The 10,635-nt window shown below is 39.2% G+C and overlaps 1 protein-coding gene across 2 annotated transcripts in view; it reads left to right on the top strand.

Annotated features, from left to right (window-relative positions):
* The first annotated feature begins 819 nt into the window (after positions 1 to 819).
* Positions 820 to 10,635, top strand: part of LOC107752771 (alpha-(1,6)-fucosyltransferase-like) — an 88,988-nt gene continuing 79,172 nt past the window's right edge. For both annotated transcript variants that reach the window (XM_016568832.1, XM_016568831.1), the window contains exon 1: positions 820 to 955. The gene's annotated coding sequence lies outside the window, so the exon portion shown is untranslated. The remainder of the gene's footprint in view (positions 956 to 10,635) is intronic.

The following is a 10,635-nucleotide window of genomic DNA, read 5'->3' as shown; positions in this document are numbered from 1 at the left end:
TTACAGATTAAGGGGCGGTAATATTATAATGAGATCCCTTTGCCACGTCACCAAGGGAGCTAAATCAAACCCGCTCTTTTTCTCAGAGGCTTGCAGAAAAAGGCTTACCTAAACGAAGTGATTGGGTTAATCTTTTTCACGTTTCCTTGGTTGGTAGATGCACCAGGGACCTGATTATAGCACTTAAAACCTGGAAAAGTCAGATTTGCATGATATGTCACCTTTAACTAATTTTTATTTTATTTTATATGTTAAAACAATAGTATTCTGCATCAATAAGTAAACATGTACAATTGCTATGATGATCACAAAACAAGTCAAGAGTTACAATAAAATATTTAGAGCAAAACACAAATTCAAATATGCATGTATGTAAAACTATAAAAAATGCTACAAAAATGTTATATACTGCAAACAGGAATTCAGTGTCCAGTACAATAGCCTACGTTCAGAATGGAAACACTGAACATTAGATTTTCGAGCTTGCATGTTAGACTAGACGTTTATTAGAACTTTAATATGTATTAATCTGAACTACCCCGAGACGAGAGTGTCTTACATTTGCATAATAGTGGGCTTTTTTTATTATTCTTTTCTAATAAAATCCTACAATATTGGTCGCTTTAAATTGCTTTGTCTGCGGTCTCATTAGTGAAACGACTATTTGTCACATTTGTACGGAGAAATCAGTCGCATTACGCTGGCAAAACCATGAATAATGAGATCCAAGAAATTGCATTCAGTGCCGAGGAGCACTTGTATCGTGGTGATCTGACACACGCATGCGCAGTGCAGCCCAGTGACAGCCGAGCAGCCTCCTGAAGAGCCCAGCAGCGAGAATTCAGACAGCAGCAGTCAGTCTCCCCAGTTCCTGTTTCCGCCACGACTCGTCAAGCATCCCTTTCGTCAAAACATACGCGCTGTGGAGATACAAGTACGCCAGTGCCAAATCAAGGTAAGTCCGTCGCCTTATTATGTTAAGGAAAACGACGTTTTTCTCGCCGGCGAGTTCGCTCCATCCCGGCCTGTTGCTAGCTGCCTCGACTGCTGAACGGCAAAAATAACGGTCAGCTTTGCAGCTCAAGCGCATTGTGTTTTCGCGCCGTGATAGAGAAGTATGCTCTGGTCAGACAGTCATTCTGTGAGTATCACGATCACGGCACACTGTATAATGTCTTTATGTACTAGAAAGAGATGAAGGCGATTGTGAATGAGAATAGCAGTGCCAAATATAGGAAGCCTACTTTCAGCGAATCCACACCATATAGCGCAAACGAATCTGTTAACAAATACACCAGACGAGATTAGTAATAAATGGTTTGTATCAGGACTGTTGAAGTGGTGCAGCGTAAATGCCCGTAATTTAAGACAGACATTTAGCAGGAATAACAACAGCAGTAGCGTGTCCATGTTTAGGTGGGTAGAAAGGAGAAAGGCAAGTTAACATGAAGTCGCTGCAGAAAACGGAGTGTTTACTTTTAGAACCCTGTGAAGAAGGCAGCGAGTTACGGAACACTGCGAAATGATGTTTAAAGAAGCAGTTCACCCAAAATAAAATTCAGTTAACTTCGTGTTGTTGTTTTAAACCTGTATGACTATGTTTTTTTTCTCTATGGAACACAAAAGCAGAAATTTCGAAGAATGTAGTTTCCCTCAAATGACTGAATGGGGATTGAAAATGTCAAGCCTGTGAACTGTAATAAATGTGTAATAAAAGTAGTCTGCATATCTCGTAAGCTATTTTCAAAGTGTTTTTGTGCTAAAAGATGGCACTTTTGTGAGGAACAAAATGGAATTTGAGTGGTTATTTACAGAAAATCTTGACACCCGCCTTAGCTCACCATGAGAGAAGAAATGATTTGTAAATCAGCAATTTGTTTGAGTCATCTTTTCAATGAATCAGTTGATCCAAACATAACAAATCTGTTTCTCTTAAAAAGCAATTGTATGACTTGAGAATACTTGGAATATAGTGCAATAAATAAAGTAGACTACTTTTATGGGGCGTTTACACCTCTTTTTAGTCACCCTACCTTGTAATTAATTAATAATTTAGTCACCATTACCTTGTAATTACATGTAAATATGCATCTGGCAGATTCCTTAAAATTTGTCTTTCTGGTTTGGAACAGCAATTTAATTTTGTGGTGAACTATCCCTTTAAAAATGATGAAGGCATGGGCACCAATAGCCTTGTGGGCAGTGCGCCAACTTATAGCGATGTTGCGCTTCGGGTGTCCCAAGTTCGAGTCCCGGGCTCGCAGACCTTTCCCGATCCCGTCCCCCTCTTTCTCCCACTTCACTTCCTGTCTACATACTGTCCTATCCTAAAAAACGCAACAACAAAAAAAAATGATGAAGGCAATAAAGCCTGTTATTGCAGCAATACAAGTCATTATTATGATGATGATGATGACTGTTTTTCTTAATGCAGTTCCCACAAGTCTTTTCGCTATTCTTCTAACTGTCAAAGGTTATGTTTCTCAACTGCACTGGGATCAGTTTGATTTCTTATTAGCTAAAGTGAGCTGCCTACCTAGAAGGCATATATGTGGAAATCACAGCACAGGGATTATTTGTCTCCGCCAGTGCTTTCCCTTATTTAATCCACTCCTATCACACCCATTAGACACACTTCAGGATGGGCACCATTAATTATCATCGTATAACAATTTGGCTTTACTCTTTCAAGGCTACTTTGTGGTTTTATCTCCCGTCATGTCGTCTGCTGTTTTAATCGATGCACTGAAAACATTTGCCTCTCTTAAGAGCCTTGTAAAATCAATGTCTTCTACAGATGTTCAGCCATAATGCCCAGTCCCTGCTCTTCCAAGCGCACACCGATAACAAGCTTTCATAGTCAAGTGTGTTATTACATCTACTTGGGCTTGTGTGCATTCTCTCAACATGCATACATCTTTAATAGTGCTTTTTGCATTGAAGCAGCTTATCTCGCTTGGCTTGGAATTAATGATATAATGAAATCTGCCGTGATAATTGATACCTCCACAAGCTTAGGTTTCTGGATAGAGATGATCGGTGTGTCGGATGGTCATCATCAAAAAATTAAACTGAATCTGTCCTGGGTCAGTTGATTTGCATTGCATTTGGCCTTAGAGCAGCAAAAAATACAAGAATATGAACATTTTATTTCACACATCTATGTAAATACTGTATATTAGCATATAATATAAATGCCAGGTTTCAGACTAGCACTTTTCAATTGTACACTGGACAATATGTTTGTCAAGTAACCTGAAAAGTGGTAAACAAATATTGACTGAATCAGCCTGACTATATTAGATTAGACCAAGAAAATTCATTTTCATGGGTCAGGTAAAAGTCACTCCTTCACATTTCTCGTTTTACAGTGTAGTCAGACAAACTGAGAGAATGAATTTGACACTCCTCTGCTATGTTTACTTGCCAGGGTCCTTAGAGCTGTCTTAGCCAATGGCAGTGCCTGTAACTTCCCTAAGGGGCGGTTCATTTAGCTAGAGGCCTTTTTCAGGGAATCATTCTAAAACAAATCCACAAATAGAGTTTTAAACATGTTTTGTCAGGTAATCTAAAATGTGCTTCATGTGGTAACATCTGAATTAATTTAATATGACAGAATCAACTGCATTATGTAACCTAATATAAAGGTCTGCACTAAATTACACCAACTTAAGTTAAGTAATTTTTTAAGGGTTAGATCAGGTAAGCTAAGGTGGCAATTACTGTATGCTTCCTTTTTCAGTGCAGTATCAAATTTCATGCTGATCTCTGAATAGATAATATTTTTAAAAAGAGCAGTGAATACATCTGTTCACATTTTCATATTTAGACGAAGGAAATTGGTTATAAAGTTCATATGTCAGGGTGTGATGTGGCCTTATCTTGCTCAAGTTAACCATAAGTGAAGTTTATCTTTACTCCAGTATTTTATTAGCATTTACATTGATGTAAGTTTCTGATGTTGTATAATTATCTCTTTTGTTGAAAGTTTGCTTTTAATCTTAGTTCTGTTCGGTCAGTCACAACTCTCACAAATAAACCATAAATATGCATTAATTTGTCATAGGCCCCTGGAGTCTCGTTGAAGCTCCACGTTTTGCACTGACTCATTCCGCTCACACAATTATGGTTGTGAAACATTAACTTGAAAACATAATATGTGGTTATAGGATTTCCATAATGTGTAGCTTCGTGTTCCCACGTGATCCAATGCTACCTTTGCTCATAAAGGGTTGTTTTGTGTTATTTAAATTAATGACACTGATACGGTGACTGCACATGTTGCCATAGTCACATGATCATGTAATAGCACACTTCGCCTAGCAGAAATCCATTGTAGGCATGTCTGTCTTGTCACATTTGTCATATTTAAATAATGAACTGAGAAATCAAATAATGCCTTCGATAGATAATTGTCTCCTGGGGTGAATTATGAAGAAGAATTATTAATCCAGGAAAAGACGTTCTGGTTTATGCTCATTTTATTGAGATTGAATGGAAAAGTAATAGAGTGCAGGGCTTTGCTACTTTCTTAACATACATTCGCCCCCATGCTGTGAAGTGAAGGTCAGGACGGGGGCTGTAATAAAGCTCAAAATCACGGATCAGACAGGAGTGAAGGGAATCTCATTCCCCTCCCCCGCTCCCCGTGCTCATCTCTTCTATTCTGCCAATATCAGGTGACTACTCTTGGCTGAGTTTCCATAGCAATGTGGGCAGTGGGCGGGGATAAAGAGGTTCTGATCAGTTTTAATGATAGTGTAGTTTGCCTCTCTGAGCAGATGGAAAGTCTCTCCCAATAGGTTTTGATTAGAACGGCAGAGAGGTGTGGGATTGGGCAGCAGGGACTAGCATGTACAGGTGTGTGTGTGTGTGTTTGCATGAGATGGATGATGAAGCGAGTAGCTGCGGTGGGGTGGGATAATCGCATGGATGAAATCTTTGGCAGGGATCCTAATGGCAGACCATGTAGGTTTCCACATGATGATCATTTGCACTCACTCTTTCCCCATTCTAGTTCTGTGGCAGTGGGCAGCAAGAAAGAACGACCCAGCCATTGTCTTTACTAACTCTTTCTTTCCCAGGACAAGGAAGACCGTGAGTCATTCTTCAGAGCCCTTTGGAGATTGTAAAAGTCTGTATGTGTGTGCATGCTTGTGTGTTTTGCTGGTTGGTTCTTGGCTGACTGCTTTTGCACCCATCAGACTTGACAGTGGCCAATGACAGGGAGCTGTTTCATCGGCTATAAATACCACACTGCAATGTGTAGCATCGCTCTGTCAGCTGCAGGGGAACTGCTCCGCCATCGCCCACACACGAGGACAGGAAGGGTCAGGATTACACCAACCACAGACCTTGTTTGACCCCTGCAGAAAAATGACACGTTTTGTACAAACATATTGTCTGAATGATTACATGGGAATATTTGCCCTGAAAGCCAGGCATTTGCAGCCATCATAGTCAATGATTACCTACCGCAGGGCTTCATTTAAACCAGGGGAAATTTTTTGCACATGACACCGCTTTTCTCCCAGAGTTCCCCATGCCCTTGTCATAGCAGACAGTTTAATGTGAGCGATTGTGCCAAATACACATCTGCAAATGCAGTTGGTAGACTCTCTCAGAACACGGGGTAAATAGTCCTCAACAAACTGAACTGAGACCCTTGTTTAGAATTGAGAACCCAGAGGCACGCAATTTGCACAATAATTGTGTCCTCTGCTTGAGCTACTTTACTTTTTACTTTACTTTTAGTCATTTAGCAGACGCTTTTATCCAAAGCGACTTACAAATAAGAAAAAGTAATTAAAACTAAAAGCTAAAACTCTATAAATACTATATATATACACATATAAGAAAATAAAATAATTTAAATAAAAATGACAAATGCGTACAACAACATTTCAAAACTAAACATTTAAATGAAAACAAACAAATAAAGCTAAAAACAATTCAAAAATATTAAAAGAACGGTAGGTATGAGTATAATAATGATTCTAACATAACACTAAGCCAAACACCAAAAAACAACTACATATGTGTATGTACAGCCACACACATATACATATACATATACATGTACATATATATAAATACATTAAATATATATATATATATATTATTTCATTTCCATTTTGTATGTTGAAGTACTTGCAGACAATAAGGCCAAGGTTACTTTAATTCAGAAGAAAGGGAAAAACTAGCAACAGAAATAGACCGTAACCAACTTGCATAGTAGCCAGGTACTTTTCCACAAGGTCCTCGCTCTGTGACTGTCCGAATTACAAGAGAGTCTAATGTGTTTGGTTCTTTCTAAACTCTTATCATTCACCTTGCTTCGTCATCTGTGCCAGCAAACACACCTTTCCCGAACAGAGTTGAATTCGACACACCCTCTGGCGCACACATCAGCTCAAGGGAGATATAGACAAGGTGTGAAAAACACAGATCAGTAAATCAGAGGTAGAGTAAATAGCTGTTTTTGATGGGATTCATTTTCCCAAATCCCAATGATGTTTGAGTTGTAGTAGCAGAGTACTGATTTGAATGGGACTGACATCTCTACTCAGATGGGAGTGTCTGTTGTCTGGATGTGGGTGTTACAGAAGGTGCATTCACCATAAAACCCATTGAAGTAATCAAGATTTTTTTTTTTGATATATTAAATATCTGATATAAAAAAAATTACTTGAACCAACAGCTGTTTTCTTGCTCAAAAAGTTGGCAAAAAAAATAATAAAATCCTAGTCCCTAGTTCCGTCCAAATAGGCTTTAGGATGAATACCCAGGGTACTCATGTCTGAGTTAAAGATGATGGAAGCATTTTTGAGGCATCTAGTCCTGTAGTCTGCATTGCTCAGCACTGACCTGAGTGAGACTGCTGTCTCAGCTCAACTGGAGCATGCTCAATAGCATCTCTAATGCATTGTGGATTGCTAACGGCTTCTCTGGGACAATTAAGCATCTCTGCGGTGCTCACAACAATGGATGGAGATCTGCATAAAGAGCAACAGAGGGCAGACAATATGTCAGTTGGAATGTTATTAAACAAACCCGAATTGCAGGGTTATCTCATCTAGTGCCAGCCTTCAGGAGTCATCAGGTTGAGGTAGGTCAAGCTCAGACACCCCTATGATTGTTGATTGTCAGAGCTGGACTGTACGTCAGCTTCTTTTTATCCCCTTTATGCACCAAGTAGAGGTGGGGGATTGTCATACTAAGAGAATTCAGGGGAATTTCATGATTGGATTTCACCTTGTGCTGATTGATATCTTCAAATGTTTCAAGCATATAGACTCTCGGAGTGCCTATCAGTTGCAGGAGGCATGGTGGGTAATGCACTTTACTTAGCTTGTAGCAGCATCTGCTTCCATACCATCATTTGGTTTATGCCATCCCCACTCAACAATCACTTGTCCTTTCTGTCTCCTGCCCTTCGGGTGGGAAGAAAAAAGATGGTCCAAACCTCACGGGACACAGACATATTGAGTGTGTTTTGTAAGTCCCAATCTGCCCCCTCTCTTGCTATCTGTTTGCCTCTTTCTTTCTTCCCTGTTCTGTCTTTTCTACCTTCTGAAAATTGTTTCCCCACTCCTCAGTTGTGAAACCAGAGTGTACTATGGGATATTAGAGGGAATGCTTGATGAGACCCTGCCAGACCTTCCTGTTTGAACCTTAGCACTCGGAGAACTAGTAAAATATTTGCTTCCCTCCATTACTGTTTGCATAAGCTGAATTGAACACTTAAGTTGATGCTCGTTGTTGGTTTTGTGTGAAAATTTCAGCTATACCTTTTGACAAGAAGCCCAGCTGCCCCTCTGAGTAGAGTAGTTGGCTCGGGGGTTCGGCACAGGTGGGCTCTGCCGCCTACACAGAACAAAAACTGCAGCAAACCACAACTGGGTTTAAGCCAGACAGCTAAATCAGGTTGTCATCGCAATCTTCCGATTGAATGTTTTCATACTGCTATACTTCACATGTGTCAGCTTGCATGTCAGCATGCTACTTGCAGTGTTGTCTCCATGCATCAGTTATTCCTTAAAAACTTGCAGGGCAAGGCCAAGTAACCGTTGGCCATTTGAAGTTTAAATCTGTACACTCAGAAGCGCTATGATCACAGTGTTTATCTGCTGCCGGTGGTTTTTCAGTGGTGCAGCACAGGGCAGAGGATGAGTCGAATGCTAATTTGGTACAGAGCCAGAGGAGCAAACCTCATGTGACACTGATGACAGAAAGACAGGGTGCTGTGCAGAGATATGTCACATTCTGGGTTCTGTCCTTTTCTTCAGTCTTTTTGAGCAGTGCAGAAAAAGTACAGCCTGGTAAACGGTAAAAGGGTTGAGCAAGCACCCTTTCCCTTTTCCCTTACCGTGCATGTGACAAATTGTTTGGTAAAAGTGCTCTTTCTTTAACCTCCCTTTCACTCTTTTCATATCTCTGTTGCAATGTCTATTTCCTTCTTCCGTCCTTCTTCTTTCATTTGCTTTGAAATCGACTGCTTGCAGAGCAACATTTTTGAGCCAAGCTATCAACTACAGTTTAGACACCATGGAGTTGCATTAGTCTATGCCAGCGAGAGGCGTGTAAGGCAGAGAAGATCCTGTTCGGAGAGATAATCTGATCAGTGGATTTGTCGACTTAATTTTTCGCTAATCCTCATAGTGTTGTGGCAAGCCCTTTTGTGTTGAAAAGGCACAGGTTGTCTTAATTGGGATCAAGAGTTGGACATGCCAACTACAACATACTGTGGTTTCACAAGCGGAATATGTTTTAAGATTTAGTGGACATTGATTTTACTGTATTGTTCAGCAGGACTCTTTATTTAATTAAAGTGTACACTGATAAATGATTATGTGAAGTTGTATTGCTGGTTATACGCCCTTACTGCATTTGTTAGACATATTCACTTTCCTGGCTAGTCAAGTGATTTGTGTAACTGACCAAAGGAGCACTGACAACAAAACGGAAAGAAGCTTAATCCATCTAGATTACAAACACATTAATGAGCCAGGCTCAGTAATGCCAGTAGTTCAGCTTTGTACTTGTTCTGTTGATATTCTCAACGTCCTCACTATTTTCTTTTTCTTTTTTTAAAACCCATATTGACTTTGATTTGGCAGACAGTGTTTTCCAAGTGTTTTATATTATTTTAACAGATACATTATATTTGTAAAACTGTTGTATAGCTAACCCACACTCATTTTGATTTGGCAAACAGTGTTGTTAATAATATAATAAATAAATAATTACATATACAAATTTAAAGAAATAATTAAAAATGCCAAACTATGTTTGCCAACATTTTATTCCCCAAGAATTTTAGCCTTTGAGACTTTTTCTTATGTACAATCTCCAGACAGTTACACCATCTGGGCATTTTTTTATTTAAGCCCCCCAAAATATTAGAATGACTTCAGGAATTAAATTTTCTGAATTTAATTTGCTAAATGCTAATTAATTTAATTTAATTTAATTGGCTAAATGCAAATTTTAACCAAAAATCTTGATGTTGATTTACAGTAAAGGAAGTCATTGACATTCTGTCAACTACCCAATATGTATTTTATCATTTCCGTTCAAAGTTTCCTTTACAAAACAAATGTATTTTTTTTTTTATTTGCAACAGTAGAGTCAAATTATTCAGCGAGCTATAATTGAACCCCATGACAAGCTATAAATTCATAAACACATTTACTGGACAACAATGGCATACTGTGATGGGTTGATAATTATAGTTATCAACCCATTCTAACTGATTCTTTCAAGATTCACAGAAATAATAGAAAACCAAACATTTACATTTGCGAGGCACGAAAACACGTACATGATCAGTGGTACCTGCCAGAAAGGCCATCAGTTCGACTTTATTGGTCAACACTGGACACCCTGAAGAGGTGCGTGAGGACTTTGGTCACTGTTCAGTCTTATGACCATGAGATCGTAATACAGGAGTGAAGAGAACAGAAGAAGGAAGTGGTTGGGATCAGGCATTATCATTTTTCGACCTTTCGATCATATGTGAACGTGAGTATGAATGACTGAACATAGTGTTGGGCGAAATGGTCATTTTTTAAAAATCGTCATATCGCCAGTCCATGAGATTGCCGATAGACGATATTATCGTGCATGGGTGGGTGGGGGCAAGAGAGAGACTCCCTGTATTTGTCATAGGCTATTTCATAACTATTTGGTGTTTTAAACCACGCGCGAGAGAGAGGGAGCCTATGGAAGCACCACGAATCTAAATAATAGGCCTATACTTTCAAACATACTGATAAACTAACATGTTAAATACAAAAATATTTAAAACAGCTAGTTCATATATATTTGGATACAACAGTCATACACCGCTATTAGAACCGCGCGTCCTGTGACAAGTTTGCCGCATCGACACACGGAAGTTATGAGTCTAAAAGGTCTGCAAAATCAGTCAACGGTGAAAATCTAAAGTAGATTTATTTTAAAGACCAACAGTTTAACACTAAATATTGGACATAAACGAACACGTTAAATATAAAGTATTTAAAAGAGGTAAGTTCATATATTTGGAGTAAATTTAAATTAATCAGATACATCAGTCATACAGTGCTCCGGACCGCGCGCCCCATGATGAGCCCGACGCACCGCCACAGAAAC

The sequence above is a fragment of the Sinocyclocheilus rhinocerous genome, unplaced genomic scaffold (genome assembly GCF_001515625.1).
Source record: "Sinocyclocheilus rhinocerous isolate Xijiao unplaced genomic scaffold, SAMN03320098_v1.1 scaffold61, whole genome shotgun sequence".
In the NCBI taxonomy this organism is placed as follows: domain Eukaryota; kingdom Metazoa; phylum Chordata; class Actinopteri; order Cypriniformes; family Cyprinidae; genus Sinocyclocheilus; species Sinocyclocheilus rhinocerous.
The sequence above is the reverse complement of the archived record's forward strand: the minus strand, read 5'-3'. Positions and strand labels throughout refer to the sequence as shown.